The 21,895-nt window shown below is 34.2% G+C and overlaps 1 long non-coding RNA gene across 1 annotated transcript in view; it reads right to left on the minus strand.

Moving 5' to 3' along the window:
• LOC140844804 (uncharacterized) overlaps positions 1-13,789 on the minus strand; it is a 48,632-nt gene extending 34,843 nt beyond the window's left edge. The window contains exon 1 of the long non-coding RNA XR_012123298.1: positions 13,586-13,789. This is a non-coding gene — a long non-coding RNA (uncharacterized lncRNA). The remainder of the gene's footprint in view (positions 1-13,585) is intronic.
• Between the last annotated feature and the right edge of the window lie 8,106 nt (positions 13,790-21,895).

The raw sequence follows: 21,895 nt of genomic DNA on the forward strand, positions 1-21,895 counted from the left end.
CTGCTGTTTTGTGCCTTCAGTTTTCCTCTGTTCTTATACTCCACATATGAGTGAAATCATTTGGTACTTGTATTTCTCTGCCTGGCTTATTTCACTGAGCATAATACCCTCTAGCTCCATCCATGTTGTTGCAAATGGTAGGATCTGTTTTTTTCTTATGGCTGAGTAATATTCCATTGTGTATATGTACCACATCTTCTTTATCCATTCATCTACTGATGGACATTTACGTTGCTTCCATATCTTGGCTATTGTAAATAGTGCAGCAATAAACATAAGGGTGCATCTGTCTTTTTCAAACTGGAGTGCTGCATTCTTGGGGTAAATTCCTAGAAATGGAATTCCTGGGTCAAATGGTATTTCTATTTGAGGATTCTTAGGAACCTCCATACTGCTTTCCACAATGGTTGAATTAATTTACATTCCCACCAGCAGTGTAGGAGGGTTACCCTTTGTCCACACCCTCGCCAACATTTGTTGTTGTTTGTCTTTTCACTGATGGCGATCCTTACTGGTGTGAGGTGATATCTCATTGTGGTTTTAATTTGCATTTCTCTGATGATTAGTGATGTGGAGCATCTTTTCATGTGCCTGTTGGCCATCTTAATTTCTTTTTTAGAGAACTGTCTATTCAGCTCCTCTGTCCATTTTTTAATTGGATTATTTGCTTTTTGTTTGTTGAGGTGTGTGAGCTCTTTATATATTTTGGATGTCAATTTTTATCAGATCTGTCATTTATGAATATATTCTCCCATACTGTAGGATACCTTTTTGTTCTATTGATGGTGTCCTTTGCTTTTTTATGATTAGACGTGTTGAAGGGTACATGTAATATTTATGTGATAAAAGCTTAATTTTTTCTTAAATATGGATTTGGAAACATGATGAAAGCTTAATGTTCACTTTAATATGGATTTGGATCTATCACAATTAAAAATGTGTTGTATCATGAGTATTTCCTCTTGTGGGCTTTGAAAATACATCCTTACTGATTATAACATAAAAATCCATAGTCAGCTGCAAGCTATTCAGGACTATATGGATAAGTATAAGTGATTTGACAATGAGTCAACTTCTTATGCATATAGAAAAGTGCCTTGTTTTCAAGAGCAATTCAATTATAGCCTTTCAAAAAGGAAAGATATTCTGAGTGTGCTGGGTTATTTGCAATAACTGCTTCTCAGCTTCCTATTAATATAGATGACGAATACAGTTTCTTATGAAAAATTCGAATTTTTATAAATTATAAATTTGTAAGGTTGTCTTTATTGTAACTTATTTAAATAAGTAAGTTTACCTAAAGTAGTTTATAATCACAGATTTAATATACTACTTTAGTGAATGCTCAGACCGCTGCTATAAATGATACCAAAATTTTTATTTAAATTATGAGGACTCTCATACAAGGAAATTAAGTAGCAAATAGCAAGATCAAAATCATAGATAAAAATTTGTGTTTTGGAAAACACAAATTTCCATCTAACAAGAGCAATATAGTTTATTTTATTTATACTAAATTATAATACCTGTTTTCATTGCAGAAAAAATGAAATTTAGACAATTAAAACATGTATGGCTAAATGACAATCAAAGCATTTGTAATTTTTATTTTTCCTTTTACAACATTATTATCTTGGATATTCAGATTTGGTCTCCTACCACCCTTGACCCTACAATTACCTATTTTTAGTGTGTAATTCCACTTGAAACATGGGGGGTTTGTTCTGTTTTGTTTCATTTTTAATGTGAGAGTAAAATTTCCAAAAAATGATTTAAGATTAAATTGCTTTAAAGTTATTTACATTTATAAACTGCAGTATGCCAGACAGAACTTAGAGCCAATCAATATATCCTCAAGCTCCCTCTGTCCTTGTTCATACTTCTTATCTTGTTACCAGAGATGGGCTCTTGATCTCGTTGAGAGAAAAAATTCAAAAATGGATGCAAAAAGCCATTGAGCATTAAAAGTTTGTTTGAAAAAAATACGAGTATATGAGTACAGAGACAGGCAAAAGCGCATGCTCCATACTGGGTCAGGGGCAGACCCAGAGGGAGTTGTTCTGAAGAAATAATAGGCAGCCTTTTTTACCTAAAGAAACGTGAATATTCATTAAGTGGGGTTTAAGTTTTAAAGGGAACAGGTGGAGTTTTTTAGTTCGGGCTAGCTCCATCCTCACATCAGGCAGAGGATCTTTAGCTACATTTGGTTCTCATAGGAACAGTCATGGTGCAGGGTGCATAGGGATCTCTACTATGTTAATAACAAAGGGGTGTGATTTTCACTATGTTAATGAGTGTATAATGCATTTTGGGGTGAAGTTTGGGTCAACTTCTCCTCCATGTTGGAACCAGCTGAGTTTGGCTAGTCTGTTATCTATATTTTCACTCCCCTCATTCTACAAGAACAGCTTACAGGAGTGTGTAGAATGTAAGCAAACATCTAGCCAAATGTAAATACCAGCCACTCCCCCTCCCCCTCCCTGCTCATGTCTGGACATACACCTACTCTAAAGAATCCCATACCAAGGTGTTTAACCAGGTGGTATCAGGTTATAAAGAACCTCAGGGACAGTTCTGAAGGAGACATCACAACAGTTACTATAGTGCAGTTAATACAGAAGTGAATGAAGGTTCTACTCTTTGCCGTATAGATGAAGTGCCCACTGTTTACATAAAATTCTAAAATCTTTTTCAACATTTGGTCTCAAGTTATTGAAGTTCAATTCTTTAATGATGATTTGATCTTCTAACAGATAAAGTAAGGTTGTGACAAGTTCTTTTATTTGTTAATAAACATGGATTTATTGGCCAGAACTGATTTAATATACTAATAATCAATAAATATTATGTTGAATTATGGTTAATCATATCTAATAACAGTAAGAGGAAGAAGAGTAGGAGGCAAAGAAAGAAAGGGATGGGGGATATGGAGGAAAATGAGAAGTAAATGCAATCATTCCTAGCCTAAACTGTATAGCAGAGTATACAGGAAAAAGAGAAATGCATTTATTGCCATTCAGTATTCTAGTTTCTGTGAAGGGTGAGTGGATCTCCCTTTAGTTTGCAAGAATTATCAGGAAGGGGCTACTCTGGGCCACTCTCTGGAGGAATCAGAAGTCTAATCCATAGTGCTTAGTGTGTGATCTGTAAAAGGAAAAACAAAAATGCCTTCTTTTTTAGAAGTTTTTTCATCTTGTTTGTGCAATATGCAACTCAGACTGATTGGGTTTAGCAATAGGTATTAGTATATATGGGACTTTAAGGAGAAATAAATTTGAGATTCAAATATAGCACAATTCTACTACATCTAGAATTTCAAAAATTCTCTTTTCTTATAATCCAGTTTTACTTACTCTCACTGTGTTCTCTATTTCCTTTTCTATTTCTTTAAAATGTGCTTAAGGGTTTGAATAGTTCCAAATGTCAATTAGGGAACTTTAATTTACATGCTTTGAAATGTGTTGAATAAAAGAATTAACAAAATTCTGAAGATATTTGCCCTTAAAAGTCTTGCTTTACTAAGAATTTAGAAACTGGAATAAGTCTGAGAAATGTAGGAAAATATGGAAATTGCAAAAATATAACTTAGTTCTTAAGAATAACATGAAATAAAGCTAACCTATCTTGTTATCCTCATTGCCTAAATCAGTTCCCTTTGAAACTGCAATAAGAGGCTTTTACATTTGGTATTAATCTGTAGATTTGACCAAAGACAATGTATTTTAACTCATGCAATTTTAAAAAGAACTTGATCATTTGCTTTTTCTTAATCAAACTACTTAGTTTTAACTAAGTAGAAGGAAAATGATTTCAAATGAAATAAATCATTTATGGGGAATTTTAAACATGTTTTTAATTAATTGCTCAATACTAAACATTTCTCCTACTCTGTTCAAAAATGTTTTCATTAATGTAAACATCTTTCCTTTGTTATGAAAAAAATTTACATTAATATACTCCCACATTATTTTTAGTTATTTTTACTATTACATATATTAATTGTGATTAATTTAAATTTTGTATATTTTAAGGCTATGAAAACAAATTTAGGACTTCTTCACATGAAGTGATGGTACATAGAAGTTTTCAGATCTACTTAAATTAAATATAAATCAGATATTAGAATAAAGTTAAATTTAGTATTGTGAACCAATTTTAAAGCATTGAATATGTTCCCTGTTGAATTCATTAAGCCAAACAATTATTAGCTTTTTAATAAAATTTTATGAAGGCCTTCTTTTCTCCTCATGGAATTCAAAGGTACAAACTTATAGATCAACTTTTTAAATATATCCTGAATGAATTCACTACAGTAGCTACTTTAGCAATAATTAATACAACTGGTTCTTCCAGCTTTAAAATTATATGATTCCAAGTTAACATAGTTCTCTAATTACAAATCTAAAGGTTCTGGTTTCTGATATTAATACAGATGCTTTAACATAGCAAAGGTGATGACTTCTAGGCACCTTTAAGAAGTTATGTATTGCACAGAAGTGAACTTAAAAGAGCAAATATTTTCATTTAGTTTTTTGTCTTTCTAGTTAGTTTTATAAGAAATACAATTTTGTTCTCCATAAGATGAAATCTTTTAAAGTTCACCTAGTAAAAGTTATGATCTCAAGATCAGATAGATCCACAGGTTTTAGAAAAGTTATTAAAGGGGTCCAAGTGGGTAGGAATTTGGCATGAAGAAAGAACTGTAATAGATGCTAGAGCTGTACTTCACGTAGATAGAGCAAAAGGAAAACATTATCGGACAATAGAAGATACACATAAAATGCCTCAAAACTCGGAAGCCTGATATGTACTAGCAAGTGCTGGTCCTGTAGACATACTCCTGCTAAGCAGCCAGCCTCAACAGCAGATCCTCTGGGAACTAACTGAACCCAGATTCAAATCATCAATCTCACTGTCATCAAAAAAGAATGCCGACAAACTAATACAAACCCCCACAAAACTCAGACCCATGGATACAAAGCAACACTATTAATCAATATATTTCATACCTTGACCAGAGGGCAATGTCATACATGTGTGTTTCTAATTTCAGTAGGAAAGCTAAGGCTAAATCCAGACCTCCTGAAACTAATCTTCACAACCCTATCAACCTGCCCATTGACCGTCAAGGCCTTCTTATGAAAATATGTTCATTCTTGGTCTGTCAACAATACTTGCCTAATAATAATCAGAGAGCTAATCAAAACCTACATACAGATTCCAAACATTTGTAATACCCAAATATTTGGGTCTGTTATGGGAGTAAAAAGAGAGCTAAACCAAACAATAATACCAGCATAAATATTTTCTTATCTTCGTACTAACTATAATTTTTTCACCTCCCTGATACATAGCTTTCTGTAGTTTATGGTATACATGGTATACATCTACTGAATGATAAAGGAAACAATCAATCTGCCATTAGGTCAAGTCTTCTTCAGCCCAATTCTCCTTAATAAGGATAATATTCTGAGAGGGCTTTGTTTAATTTCTAAGTATGTATTGCACAGATTTCCCAAACTCAGGTATATGGAAAGACTTGCCATATTCCACACAGTATACTCATGTCGCTTTGTTTAAAAACAAGTGAAAGAGTAACAGGCAAGCATTGGGGTTCCAAGAAACATCACATGAACAAGCTCCCCAGAAATCTCCAGCTTAAGCCACCAAGATCTATGCAAAGAATCATAGCTTTGAGAGACCTCATAGCAGAGATCTCAAGCAGGGCTTATATGCCTTGCTAGCTACATAATCAGCCAGGCTGACTTAACTAATTAGTCTAGTTGCAAACCATCAGTAAAGAAACTAAGTTTGGGGGATTTTTAGGAGAAGTTTAGAAATTTAAATAAATCATCATAAATCCCACTGCCCTTATCTTAGCCAAGAATCTGAGACCAGACATTCAGGAGTTCCCAGAATATAAAGTTTCCAACCCAGGTATAACTGCAATCTATCCAATATCTTTATGATAATCAATACTAGCATTATCATATCATACTTCCAAAACCTATTATATATATATAATACCAGTATTTTAGTAGTTCACCCTAATAGTAGAAGATAGGACATCAGAAACAGAGAACTCTTATGTCAGGTGCCTAAAACCTGGCTTACAGAGACAAAGATGCTAAACAGAGAAAAAAAAATATTGCAAGAACTGAGTAGAGGGAAAAAATCACACAGAAACACCAAGGTATTAGGTCTGGGCTTTGAAGAGGGAATAAGGACAAATTGCTCAAATAAGGGCAACAGAAAAGAAGAACCAAAGATAAAACAATACAATATTATTTAGCTCTAGTACCAACTCTTTTTATCTACTAATCAAAGTTAAACATGCAAAATTAACATGTATGTCCATAAGTGTACTGTTTTATTTTAGCTCTATGTATTTTTCGGTATTTCCTTCATTTTTGATATTACATATTGCTACTCTATAAAATCTTTATTGCAAAAACAGAACCATTTTTTAAAAATCTAGATATCCCATTTTTTTTTAATTTTTTATTTTTTATGTTTAAAAAATTTAGCTCACTATATCCCTTTAAGTTATCTAGAATTTACTTCAATGAAACTGTTTTGTTTATATCATATTTATTAAAAATAATTTTCCTGTCTCTGAAACTTTGGAAGATTCCTATGACTTCCTGCATTAAAATATAACTGTAAATCTTTTTTATTCTTTTAAGGGTTAGAGTTCCTTCTCTCTTCATTCAGGAAGAGATAAAAATTACAAGAACATGATTTACACTTTAAGTAGATTAATCAGTTTTTTTATCATATGAATTGTTCAGATGATAATGCCAATGATACCTTATAAGAAAAAAACAAATTCCTAACTTGTAGGTCTGTAAAACTACAGTAATAAATATGTCCTTATGTGTGATACTTAAGCTAATAATGTTTCACCCTAGCACATTTATCTGATAAATTCTCATTTATTCTCATCTAAAAAAGTAGCTGAAATTTGTTATTTTCTGTTTTCAAAAAAGCCTCTTTTTGGAAAATGTTGATTAAATGTAAGCATATTATAAAGATAATATAAATTTATATTATAAACATAAATAATTAAGCCAAGATTTCTGTCTAGGAATCATGCCATATAATCCATAGTATCTGTGTATGAAGTAAGGAGATCAAAATCTCCCCTATCAAGATGCAATTTGCAGTTGTGATTTGTGTGAACTGAACTCAGACATTAGATGTAAAATTAAGATCAGTGATTGACAAGCATCTTAATCCAGGTTGACATGGCTATTAAAATTCGGAAGGATAACTGTGTAATTCACAATGTATTAGTAAACAGCTATCTTTAGGAAAGGTAGAAATGAAAAACAAAGCCAGATTATGATGTAGTTAATGCAAATAATTACATCATTGTATTTTATAATATATGAAACACTTATCAAAATTATTTAAGGTACTTTAGTAGTTTCAGAATAGATCGCCTAGTTTAAGATACCGTATTTGAAAACAGTATCACTGGAAAAAAGGAAAAAATAAAAAATCTTGAAATGTTATCTCTAACTATTTAAAAGTTGGTACCAGACAAGCAAACAAATGAATCATTCCGGATTCTCATTCTTTTGGATAGATTGCTAGAATTGATTGAATTGAATCTAGTAATTGAATTGATTTAGTTTTTGATATTAATAGCAGAGGAAGAAAGAGGCCATAAACATATACATCTCTTAATGAGAAGCAAGGCCAAGTTATAGACCTTTGACCCATAATACTAAAGTTCAGAGATAAAAAAATAGGTCAAGTTTTCCTTTCAGGAATACTCCAGCTCCAGCTTCTTCCTTGTAGCTACTCTTGCTGAATCACTGGAAAAAGAGCAGAACCTTAAATTTAAGAGCTAAGAGAATTCCAAAGCGTTCAAGTTTTATTGGGGCCATGAGGCCCAGCACAACTCCACCCACATCAGGTAGATTTCTCCTTATCCAAGAATGAGTAAGGAAAAATATATTGAACTAATAATTTAGCCAGAGAATATTCCACAAGGATATGAACAAAGAATTAAAAAAATTATGAGTATCAAATACAAGAAATTTAAAAATATATGAACTCCATAAAAGTTATTGCTGTGGAAATCAAAGTAAATTTTCTCCTCAAGAATATTCATGTCTGTGTTATTTTTTTTAAATGGAAGCAACTAAAATGCCACAAAATATGGAAATATAAAGAAACTGAAATGTCCATACAGTGAAATAAATAGAATTTTTCTTAAATTGATGATGGGGAAAATGACTAGAAGTGATGTTTAAAATCACTTTAAAAATGTAGCGTGTATAAGATATTCATATGGCATATACAAATATATCTATTGAAAGATAAAACAAGATGATAATAGAGAGTAGGTTATTTTTTATGTACATCTCATAGCCTTTCTCTAATTTTAGACTTCCTTTACAATAAATTACAAAAAATAAATATTTTCAGAGAGACTTTAATGGAAATAATGGAGCAAAAAAGTGTAACAGATAGCCCTTTGTGGGAATGAGGTTTTACTGTTAAAGAATAAGAATGAGGAATGCTCCCTAACTCATTTCTGCAAATAGGAAAGAAGAAAATGAATATTGCATTAACACCGAGAGAATAGGAGTCAAGCAGAACAATCATAACACAATATAAAACAACCTAAAGGTTTTTCCTTAAGACTGTGCTTAAAAACTCACTACATGAAATCATTCCATCTCTGCCCAGGATAAAAGCTGGGCAGGCCCCATAGCTTTTCACTCAGTTAATAAAACTTCCCTGCTCACTATAGTGCTGAAAGAGTCCACTCTGTAATTCATCTACCCAAACAGATGCAATAAAACTCTCAGACAGAGTCAAAGTTAAGATCTCCATATTCCAGCCAGACCTGCTTCTCCTCCCACCCCATCTAACAACTCCATAGTTGGGGAAGACATAAATGATAATAGGATCTTTCTTAAGTGGAATTCTCTCATCTGCAGTACAGTATAATAGAGATAGATCTGCCTGGACATTTATGATTCCCTCCTCAGCCTCTGGTCCAAATTGACTCTCTTAATTGGGCTCTTATCTCTCTTACTCTCTCTCCCTCTCTAATAGCTCAGGATGAACCCAGCCCTTTGACAGGTAATTAGTGGGAGTCCTTTTCCAAACCACCCCAGACAATTACTTCACTGCCACAAATTGTCTTTTACTTTTCTTAAACAAGGAAATATAAATGAATTTGTTCCAACCGTCCTAAACTTCAGAGATATCTATCAAACTCTCCAAGTCATCTTATGTAAGCCTTTATCATTATATCTGAGGCAAGAGATCAGCATGATCCCCTCACAGCAAATTTACAATTCCGTCTTGAGAATCATTTCAACTGAGCTTTTATATCTTCAAGTGGCTGAGAAGCCAAGGCCTGCAAATACAGTTTCTGAAGTCTTTTGCAAATCCTGATAGGTGGACAAGCAAGCCATCCTGATAGGTGGGCATTTTTTTTTTTTTTTTTTTTTGCTGTTTCTGGTTGAACAAGGGGATGGGATGACAGTTTATTTGACTTAGTAGAAATCCTGTGTATGGACCTAGTTTATGTCTTCTACAGATTAACTCAGCACCACATGCCTTTAGGTCTTCTCAGTGACCTGCTTCCCAGCCAGTAACCTCACATAGCCTCTCACAGTCTCCAGAATCATAAAGTCACAGTCTGATAATACATACCATTATGTCAGCCTGTGCTGGGGCTGAAGAACAGTTTACCAATGGCCAACATTAAAAGTCTCACTGAAAGAGTCATAGAAAATCCAGTGCCAGTGTGTGACTCAGAGAGGAAAATATGTTCCCAGTCTGGGATATTTAAACCTTTGAAGCTGAAAACATTCAAAGCAAGAAATAAAGTGGGAGAGACCAGTTTATTGCTTGCTTACAAGCAGTCGTCTACTCCTGGTCACCCATGTTTCTTGTGACCCTTGTGCCAATGCCCCACCAAATCTCTCTGGTGCAGGTGCACACTCGCTTAAACCCCTCCCCCCACCCCCGTAACTACCTATTGATATGAAGATGGATATTTCTCTCTCCACCTCTTGGAGACATCTATTGATATGGAGATGCACTAAGGCCAGCTGAGAGATTCTGGAAATACTGCAAGTTTACCCACACAGGGAAACCAAACCAGTGAAGGAACTGTCTTCCCCAAGATACAGTCAAGAGGACATAGTCAACATAACTCAAGTGTGAGGGACCTAACACTGTATAGGTTGAACTTGATCTAATGGGAGGCAGGAAATAGGACTACTCAATGAACAGTGGTTTAAAACAGACCCTCTGGGGTTATTCTTCATGACTGAACCAACATCTGGGTTTTCTTAGTAGCTGAAAATACTTGTATGTGTGTTTCCTCCTTCTCTGCCTCATTTCCTTTCCTCCCATGTTTTCTTCATTTGAATGACATTCACCAATAAAACATTAGCATAAAAGTTTGTCTCAGGCTCTGTTTTCTAAGGAGTTTAGGGTAATACACCCTGAGAGGTAATTTACTGGAAAGACTTCAGGACATCATTGTAAAAGAAACATGGATTGCAGATGATCAGGAAATTACAAATGCCAATGACATCATATAACAGTTATTAAAATCCTATAGAGCTACAGCTCAAAGGGAGACAGACATTTCACTTAACTTTGGACTAGTTGTCTATTTCAAATATAAAGTTTTATGCTTCCTCACTTTATAAATAGATCTATTATATTCAGAGATGCTGCAAATCCACTCATTCAACCTATGAAAATTCCAAAAGGTCATGATTCTGACTTTGAAGAGGAAGATATGAAGCAGCAATCAAATAAACAACTTTTTGCACAATGATATGTGTGCAGCAAGAATCATCCACCATGACTTCCATTTACTTTGACCTCATATCACCAGAGCACTGAGCCAGTAACAGCTCAATGTCAGAAAGATGAGCTGACACAGATGAAGTAAAGCCCTAACACTGCATCCAAATCGGTATGTATTGAAACATCATCTCAGCTTGCACCTGGCACACTTGCTTTAGTTGCTGACACTGAAACTGGAAACTGCCACTTAGCATTATCTATCAAAGTCTAGAAGAATAAGGTTTAATGTAGAAAGTATTGCAATCAGGGTTAGCATGTAATTTTGAGGACAGTTCTTTGAATTCTCATAGACACAGAAATGACAATCCCTGTATTCATTCAACATCTAAATAGCAAGAATTTTATAGCAAATAATAAAATGATTTCTCCTCATTAATAACATCAATTTAGTAAACTTAAAAATTCAGAGCAACATCTAAGTACTAATTATACCTTAACTGATATAAGAAGAAAAAAATCATAATTATGAATGTCACAGACACAATAATAATACTGTGAATATAGGTGTTATTATAGTCACCAAATAATCAAAATAATTGGGATAGTCATGATAGGAATAGGTAACATTTGTTTAATGTTTCTGTTTTGTCAGGAACTGTTCTGATTACTTTATGAATTGAATTTCCTTTATGAACATAAGAAAGCCAGTCTCCAGAACGGCTGCCAGTGGCCTCATACCCCTGGTATTCACACCCATGTGCAATGCCCTCCCACACAGTACTAGCTTTGCTCTGTGTGACCAGTAGCATGCAGAAGAAATGATGGTATGTCATGCACCCACTTAGATCATAAAAAGCTAAGACTTCCATTTTGGGCTCTCTCCCTCTCTCATCATTCAGTCTGAGATATGCAAGGTTCAGGGTTGTCAGCATCCCCATGGAGAGGCTATAAGGAAAAGAAATAAAGCCTCCAGTCAACAACAAGAGAGTCAGGAGTCTGACAATAATCACGTAAGTTATATTTTAAGTGGGTTCTCTAGCCCTGGCTGAGCCATGAGATGACTGTAGTCCTAACTGACAACTTGACTGTAATTGTTGAGTGACTCAGAGCCAGAGGACCCAGCTAAGCCACTCCTGGACACCTAACCCTCAGCAGTTGTGTGAAATAACATGGTTTTGTATTTGGAGTAATTTGTTACACAATAATAGGTAACTACTAACACATCCACAACAACTCTGAAAGGTAGGTACTATTATATCCTCAAGATCACTGCTGGAAAGTATTTTCTTTTCCCATCAAATTTCTTAGCACCTTCATTGCAATATCCACTGGTAATTTGTGTTTGTGTGTATCTCTAGAGTCTATATCCTGTCTCATTCATCTTTGCCAGTACCTGGAAATCTCAGTTACTATAGCTTTTAGTATGTTTTTAATGCAGTAGAGCAAGTTTTCCAGTTTTGTCCTTTTTCAAAGCCATTTTGCTATTTGGCTATTTGAGGTTTTTAGCTTTTCCATAAAATTTTACAATTAAGACATAAACACACAAGCATAATAGAATTTTCATTGGAAATGCACTGAAACTATATATCAATGTGGGGGAGAATTAACATCTTAATAATATTGAGACTTTTAATCCATGAGCTTAATTTGCTTAAGTCTTTTTAATTTCTCTCAGCATTGTTTGATGTTTTCAATTTAGGAGTCCTGCACATCTTTTGTTTGATTTATTCTTGGTAACCTTTGTTTTTAGAAGATATCCCTCCCTAAGGTACTCAGTCTTCATTACTACTGTTACACACTGTGTCTCCCAGTGCCTCCATGCATCTCATATTATTCACTGTTATTTAAAAGTAACATTTTGAGAAAATGTATAATGTTCATAGCCATCAATATTACTAATGAAATATAAAGCTTTTCATATTTTAATAAGTAAAACTAGAGAGCCATACAATTAAATCATGACACACAATCTCTTTTTCTTTTTTATTAAGGTATCATTTAATGACTATGATCTTAAACACAAGAACAATTTAGGCCTCCTCAAACACTATTAATGGCAAGCACAGTCTTCATTAAATAATAGAATATATCAATACATGACAGAATATTAGTCATTGATTAAGCAGTAATCAATAAACATCTCAACAAAAAAAGAAAAACTGAGTGTAGCTGATTACATCTTAAGCTTGTTCAAGTTTTGCTTCTATTAAATTTCTTTGCGTTGTATTCCCATGACCACATCATAAATCTCTATGGTGGTTCCCAAATCACAAATATTACAGTATAGAAATTTTAATTTTGTTCCAACAGTTTTAGTAAAATGTGGCATTCCCAGAGGTTGTCACCATAAAAATATGTAACTCAATACTGTGTTTTCAACTGAACCTCAAAAACAATTTCACTATTCAGACAAAGAAAAAGTCTTGCTCTCTCAAACAGTACATTTTTTCTTCTTATTCTGGTGCATACACTCAGAGTTGTGAGGCCCTATTTCCCAGTACCCTGAGAACCTGCTGCTACATTACAAATTAAGGCTTGCTTTGGTCGTTTTGGAGATTCTCTGCAGAGCATAACAACTCAAATTCTCTCTCGAGTTTTCCCAACAATTTTAGCAAAAAATAAATTAAATGGAAATAAAATAATTTATTGTTTCTAAGAGTATTAGAAAGTTCTAGAGGTTAGAGAAAGAAAACAATTATTACAGAAAAGTATCTCTGAAGTTCTGGACTTTTTCTCTTATATTTTTGGATAGTAATGATGGCAATGAAGACAAGAAGCATTAAGGGCTCACCGTTCGCTGCAGTGTGTGGTCGGTGCCACGTGAGATGCTGAGGAATCAGCTGTGAGAGGAAGCAGTTGGCCGCTGGCTCCGTGGCCCCACAGCCTCACAGATCCCGGGAGCGCTCTCATCGGATGACAGGGGAGACTCACAGAGCGACCAAGTCTTTGTGTGTGTCGACTATGTTCCTAGTATCTCCAGTTGCTCTAGTGTCCTACATATAAGAGAGCGCTTAGATTTGTGGATGAACTTTACATCTCTGTCGCAGATCCTTTAAGAATTTTCCCTTTAATGGATATTGTATCAACATTAAGCCTTCTCAGTGCATAAGTGGTTCTAAAAAGAAAAAGAAAGAAAACCATATTTCTCTCCTGAGAGGGCAAATTTGGCCTCAATGGTTGAATATTATGAAAGAAAGATTAAGTTGTTTCTCAACCTACCTACATAGCTTTAATAATTGACTTATTCCTCAGAGTAAAATTCGCTGTTGGCTGCTCCCAAATGTCTACTAAAACTTCGAAAACCAAGATTTTTACCACTTTAATTTAAGGATAATAGCTAAATACACATACAACAGTCTTTTAAATTCTACTTTTACGTGTTTAGAAAAGAAGAATAAATGTCCTAAATTAATATCCAACAACAAGGGAGAAGAAAAATGGAAGTAATGATCATTTGGTATCACTGTGAGGGCTGCTCCTGACCCCCATTCCTACGAATATTCTATTGGCTTATCTTATTACTTCCCTGACAGTCATTTTTCTTACTGATGCAACACTGCATTTGTGTTTACCACAATTCAAAACCAGGAATAATTCACCTACGCTGAGAAGTTGCAACAGGAAGCCACATGATCTTACCAATAAAAGAGTTGGATTATTATGGATGTTCTCTGTAAGTAAATACTGTTGAGACCTTTCGGCTTTTGACTGCTATCCCTTGTTATATTCAGAAATTTCAGTTCTCACTTTGGGGTGACAGTAACTCATAAAATAAAAATAGTCTTTTTTTAATTCCATTTTTGAGATATCAATACCTTGCTGGATAGCAAGACATAAATATACTAAATTTCTTTTAGACAACCTGACATTAGAGAAATAAATTGGTTGTCGATCTAATTGTTTAAATAACCTTTGCTTTATTTAATCTCTTTTATAACCCTTGAGGTATCTATACTATTAAAAAATTAAGCTCTGAATCATATAACTTGTAGGGACAATTTGGTCAGAATTTACTGACTAAATAAAAAACAAATCTCTAACAATCTTATAACTTAGTTTTCTCAGCTCATACCCATGATATCCAGAAAACAACATAGTCTCCTCTCTTTCATAATGTTCCACTGAGGCTCTGTTTGTCCTCTCAGAAGAGAAATATGGTTTTCTTTATTTTTCTTTTTAGAACCACTTATGTACTGAGAAGGCTTAACGCTGATACAGTCAGTATCCATTAAAGGGAAAGTTCTTAAAGGATCTGCAACAAAGATGTAAAGTTCATCCACAAATCTAAGTGCTATCTTATATATAAGACACCAGAGCAACTGGAGAATTAGAAACATAATTAACATATAAAAAGATATGTCAAATAACCTCCTGTGATAACTCTGGAAATTTACCAAAGACTGATAGTTGTGGTTGGCTCTGCGGAGGAAACTGGGGCCTGTATGCTGAACATCCTACTAAAAATGTTGGTTTTTTTCCCATGTAGATGTATTACTTTAAGCTTTTAAAAAAATAAACTTTTGAGAAAAATAAATAAATAACTTTCTGTGTAGTATTTATTAAAGGTCACAAAATAAACCCTCATTCAAGAAATTACTAAAAACAAAATATTACTTTCAAATTGTAAACTTTTTTGTAATATATCAGAGAAAAGTTAGTACAATGTTGATATATAAATATAGATATCGATAGTACATATTTTGATACAGAAATATAAAATATTTCCTTGAGGATATCATATTTCACACCATTTGTTATCATGCATGGCTACTACAAATTTGGTCCATTAATTAATTACACAAACCAAAATTCATGATGAACCCATTAGGTTTTGACTCATATACTCACATATTATAGAGAAAAGGCACAAATAAGGTAAACAAATGTTAGTTTATTTTTAGACAAATTTAAAAATAAAATACTTCAAGTGTCCTGTGATTTCCATTCTATTGTGTCATATCTCCAATACCATCTCTAACTTGCCATTTACCACAATCAGAAAGTAATCTCGAGAGTCCCAGGAAATATTTGAGGCCACACATGAAATAGATTTTCATCTTTCACTTAAAAGCCACCATTAGGAGATTACCACTTGCTTATTAGGTCTATTCTATCAGAGATATTGGTTATAGGTGTGGCTACCAGAAGCAGTTTGCTTTTCAGTCACTTCTGAGCATTCTCCAGGTCATTAAAAGCCAGTAGAACATTGTATAGAGAAGCAATCTGGGTGTTGAACATGATATTTCAGGGGTGAAAAAAAAGGATTTGCTCTATTTTACATATTGTTCAGATATTTATTGCATCAATTGAAATTACAGACAGTTTTTTAAAAAAAGAGTGAAAAGTGCTAATATCTTTCCAGAAGTCAACACTGTGCACTACCAAATAAAATTTATTTTTAGCAGAAATTCTATCTAAATCTTTTACACAATGTGCTGTAAGATAATTCATGAGTGGTGATGAAATGCCATACAGTGGGGTGCTCCTTGCAGATTTGCTGAAGCATGCCTCCTTTAATCAAGGGCATTTGGATTTTCCTTTAGAAGCCTTGAAGTGATTTAAGAATTTGACCACAGCAATTACCAAGCTCACACATGGCCCAATTTCATTAAAATCCTTTCCCTGCTCATTAGCGTCAGCCAGACACGACATAGGAATTCTCTAAGATTGCTTAGAGGAATTCTTTTTTTATTCTACATGTTTCCAGTTGATAATGCTCTCTCTCAGAGATTATTGTATAGTTTTTGTGCTGTATACTAGACTAACAATGCGGGACTTAAAGGAAGGGGGTGTATCCCTAAGCATGGCTGACTCAATGAACTATACGATATTGTAGAGGATAGCGTTCACTTCTGTGTAAGACAGGTTTTACTTTCTGACTGGAATTTATTCTAGAGTCTTAGTTTTATAATTTTTTTTTTACTGTAAAGGAAAACCATAGGATTTTTCATTCATCCAAGAGGAACTTTTTACTTTTTTAAGCAATAATACTTTAACAGAAATAGGTGTCTCATGAATCTTACTTTGTACTGCCTTTAACACCACAAATTTTGTTTATGTAGTATTGTTCACCCACATTGAAAGCTGTTTAAAGACTGGTTTTGTGCCCGTCACATATCCAACCAGTCCTTGGTTGACAAATCTGCTCAACTGAATAGAGAACCCTTCCCATGAGAAAGTTCCCACAGCATTACCAGTTTCTTAAACTGACCCTAAAGGACAGAACATCGTTATCCACAGGCCCACCAAGACCACCCAAGTTGAGAATGAAGTAACACCTGAAAAAGTAACCAGGGTTGCCAAAGAAGGGGTAAATAAACACTGAACAGGCAAAGAAAAAACAATGGACATTTCCTAACTAAACTCAATTAATGCTTCTGTCTGACATAGATACACTTTGAGGTTCTCCATAAATATGAAGAGCCATTATTCATTAGTGTTTTAATAATATAGGCCTACAGTCAGACAGACCTGCCTCACATCCTAGCTCTACCTCTTCAAATTGTAGAACTTTGAGCATATTTCACAATTTAGTTGTGCCTCATTGCACTCCATTATTAATTGCATAGAAGTCATCATGAAGATTAAAAAATTATATAATTCTAAATGTAGTCAGCCTGGACTAATTACTGTTACTAGTATGATCTACAATTATTATAGGTAACACTTAGGGAGAGCTTGGCATGAAGTAAGCCTTATATGTGTTAGCTATAATGATGCTAAAAGTAACCATTATTATTTTTATTAACTATCAAAATATATCCTGGCATATCTAAAGGATATTTTTGCAAATGAGAATTAACTGGACTAGGAACTACTTTTCATTAAACAACCACTCAAGTATCATAAATTGCAAACATAAAAATTATAAAATCAGAGTGGATGAAATGGCTTTGTCTTTATAGAATAACAACAATAACTCCTAATATTATTAAAGCTGCCTTTACCTGAGCACTTATTCTGATCTAGATGCAATGAGTAATGCCATCTAATCCTGAAAAATAATAGTAATTGTGAAGCACAATAATAATATCAGAAATTCCCAAGGAAGTGGACCAAAGAGGATTCAAATTTTGGGGGGCCTAAATATTTTTAATATGGGAGGCTAAAAAATACTGTTGAATTATAATTATGTAATTATGTACAGGATCTTGGAGAGATTCTTTACTAGACACTTGGATAGTCTGCCTCTGGAGGAGGTACTATCATTATCGTAATTTTACTGATAAGCGTGAGCCATGGACTGTTGAGGTAGCATGACCAAAGTCACACAGCTGGAGAATGTTAGAGCTAGCCATCACACCTGACACTGTTTTCATTTTACAGATGAGAAATCTCAGTCCCAATGAATTTACGTAACTTGCCAGAGGTCCCAGAATTATTGAGTGGTGGAGGCAAAATTAAAACCCAGATCTGTCAAACTCTGAAGTCTATACTCTTTATACTAGCTTGTGAAGAATTCTCTCACAGGATATTGAATTTTTTATTTCAGATTGTCCTTGCTTTTGATCAAAGAATCCAAGGAATGAGAGTTAGTTTGGATCCCAAAGGAAGTAAGGCTAATTTCAAAGATGAGATTGCTGTTTTCTGAGGGCACATAAGCAGAGGTTATTTTGATATGTTTTAAATCAGATATCCTTACAGTTCTTATTTGCAACACAATTTCATATCCATAGTCATTTATTATGTCATAGAACATTTAAAATTTCTAGACTAAATGTTCTATATAATTTTTGTCCTAAGGCTTTCTGAGTTTTAAACAAAGAAATCTACCATAATATAAGAAACCTGCTGTTTGGGGATATACACAAATTTAGTTCTAACTTTAGAATTCAAGGAATTGCTCCTTTTATTTCATTACTATAACCCTCCAAAAAACATCCTTTCTATTTGCCTAGTATTGCCTATGTAAATTGAGTAAAATTGATGGTTCTTCCCTTATGAACATAAATGGAAAAGTAAATTCATTCCAAAGGTATCTTAATATGATATATTGAGATCAGAATAAAGTTGGGAAATGTAACTTTTCCCACAAAAGTTATTACCCATAGTGTGTATAGGCATTCAAAAGTTTTATATAACTTGACAATCTAGAGGAACTTCTTATATTTAAAACCTTCTATTCTTCTTCCATTAGGATGCCTGTCATATAAACAGGAGACTTCAGAATTTATCAATTATCCAACAATTGACTGATATGAAACAGTGGCCGTAACACTTGAGGTTCTTTAACAGGACTTAGTAACCCTTTAAATAATTCTTTTTCTCATATCACTCAACATAAATATACACTTTATTTATAGGTATAATATGAATCAGTAACATCTCTGAACTATTAGTTACAGGAAGGCCCTTTTATGATAAAGGGTAGCAATGAGCTCATGACCATGGAATTCACTGACAACAGAAACTATGATATTGAATAATGTTACAGATCAGTGGTTTTAATTTTTCAGTCTGGTGCTGATCTCTGACTTTTTTAAAACACTTCACAGCAAAATAAGAGCACTAATAACACTACAGAAAATTTTTCATTAAGCTGAAGTTATTCCTTTTAAATATTTACCTTTTATTTTGAGGTTGTTTTCCTTCCTTTTAGGTGTTAAAATATTCTTCTTTTCATGTGACTAAAACGAGTGGAAGGGTTATTTTTTAAAGTTGCCTTAACTTAGAGAAATTAAAAGTTAGTATTTTCTATAGAAACATGCATGTTTTTGGTTCAAGTGATATAACCATTCTCAAAAAGATAAATAAATAAATAAATAAATAACTTATGCCAGAGTGATTCTATTTTCTCTTCTTTGTATCTTCATATGGATAGACACCTATGAGAATATTGATTTGCTTTCTTGAACTACAGAGCTTCTGAAATCACCACTATTGGTGATTTACAGAATTCTTTGTTCACTATTTTGTTATGCTGCACAAAACAATCACAGGCTAGGGGCAGATTTTATGATAAAGGAAGTGTAGCGATGAGCTCATACCCATGAAATTTACTGGGCTTGATGTATGTTGCATCTCATAGAAGCAATATGCTTGATAGGTAATGCCCAGATGAAGACTTAAAGTGATTCCTGGGAGATTAAACCAGGTGCTTCCAGGATCTATTTTACACATTGTTAAATATGCCATTAATAAGTAGCCAATATATAGTATCAAATTCTCCACTGGCAGTGTGCACAGATCTGTGATTTCAAAGCAATGACCTTCTCAGTGTTCAATAAGCCACTGAAATTTATATATCTTCCTTTGACAGGACCCTGAGTTCCACGAATTCAGAGGTATTATTTTCCAGTAGAAGAATATTTTCATGGATTTGGTCATGATTCCAAAGAACTGGAAGCTGAGAACGTCGCTGGCCATTTTGATCACCTTTACCACTGAGTGAACAGCAGGAAATAAGGCTCACTGTACTGTGCAGGGTGATTGATGCTGATTACTGGGGGAAGACTGGGTTGTTCCTATTTAATGGGGTCAATGAGAACTATGCTCAACTTCAGGCAGATGCCCTTGGGTGCCTTTTAGTGTTCCCATGTCCAGTAGGGTTCATCCATGGAAAACTGTAAGAACACAGTTGATATAAGGTCAGTTAGGACCCAGTTTCAGCAAATGGTTTGGATCATCCATCATGTAGCATCATTAGGCCGCGGCAAAGGATAAGAGACAGATGGACTAGTGGTGGAAAGCAGCTATAATTGTCACCCCGGCCTCATTAATGATGACAGAAAAGTGGACTATAGTAGTTATTTCTTTTTATTGAAGTATCATTGATATAAAATCTTATATTGGTTTCAGATACATAACATAGTAGTTCAACAGTTACCCATATTATTAAATCCTCACGCCCTCTAGTGTGGTTACTGTCTATCAACATAGAAAGATGTTACAGAATCATTGCCTATATTCTCCATGCTTTACTACCATTCCCCTGACCAAATTATATCGTTGATTGAAAATTATTGTGCCCTTTTATCTCCCTCACTCTGCCTCCCAATCTGCCTCAGCAACCCCCCTTTTGATCACTTCTCAATGTTTATGGGTCTACTGCTGTTTTGTTAATTTTGTTTTGCTTTGTTATTATACTCCACAATTAAGTGAGATCATATAGTATTTGTCTTTCTCTGCCTGGCTTATTTCACTGAGCATAATACCCTCTAGATCCATCCATGTTGTTGCAAATGGCAGGATTTCTTTTATTTTTGTGGTTGAAGAATATTCCATTGTAAATATGTACCACATGTTCTTTATCGAGTCATCTATTGATGTTCACTTAGGTTGTTTCCATATTTTGGCTATTTCAGGTAAATTCCTTTAAGTGGAATTACTGGATCTAGTGGTATTTCTATAGTAGCTGTATTTTTATTTTTATATTACTTAATAAGTTCTTCTCTCCCTCTTTTCTCTATTACCTTATATAGAGAACATAAGAGTGATTAAGGTTCGAGGCTGTAGGTAGGAATAAGAATTAATTAATGACACCCTTATATGATAAGGTACCTGATTGGACTTCATGCTTTCTATCACTGGAGACACAAATTTTACACATAGAAGGAAGACAAAAGAGGATGCTGAAAGGAAGAAAGAGTAGACTGTGCTGGGTACCTTTGCCCTTCCAAATTCACTTCACTTCGTTTCTCCATTCCGCTCTATTTCTTCAAGAGGCTAATCTCAGTGGACTACATCAATAAGACCGCCATTCATACTGGTTCTGTGTTAGATTCAATCTTTAGGGCAGGAGGTGAAAGAGACACAGAAAGACAGAGAGAGGTTAAAAAGAGAAAGGTAGGGAGAGAAAGGAGGAAAGATATCCAGCTCTGTAACTCCATAGGTCTCCCTTTGTGAAGTTGCCCTGTCCTTCACGTAAAGGTCACTTAGGTCATCAAGATGCTCCTCTCAAGGTCATCAGTTCTATCATGACTCTCTTTCTTCTGGATTCCAGTTTCTTCCCTCCTTCTGACATTTGGGCTTAGGGGTACTAATAGATAAACTACTGTTAGACCTGGATCCCCACATTCTTCCTGTGTCCTCCTCCCTTTTCTAATTGCATTTTAAAAATAATCTATTTTTGATTTATCTAAATGTATTGAAGCCATCTGTT

This window comes from Manis javanica, chromosome 12 (assembly GCF_040802235.1).
Source record: "Manis javanica isolate MJ-LG chromosome 12, MJ_LKY, whole genome shotgun sequence".
NCBI classification, from domain to species: domain Eukaryota; kingdom Metazoa; phylum Chordata; class Mammalia; order Pholidota; family Manidae; genus Manis; species Manis javanica.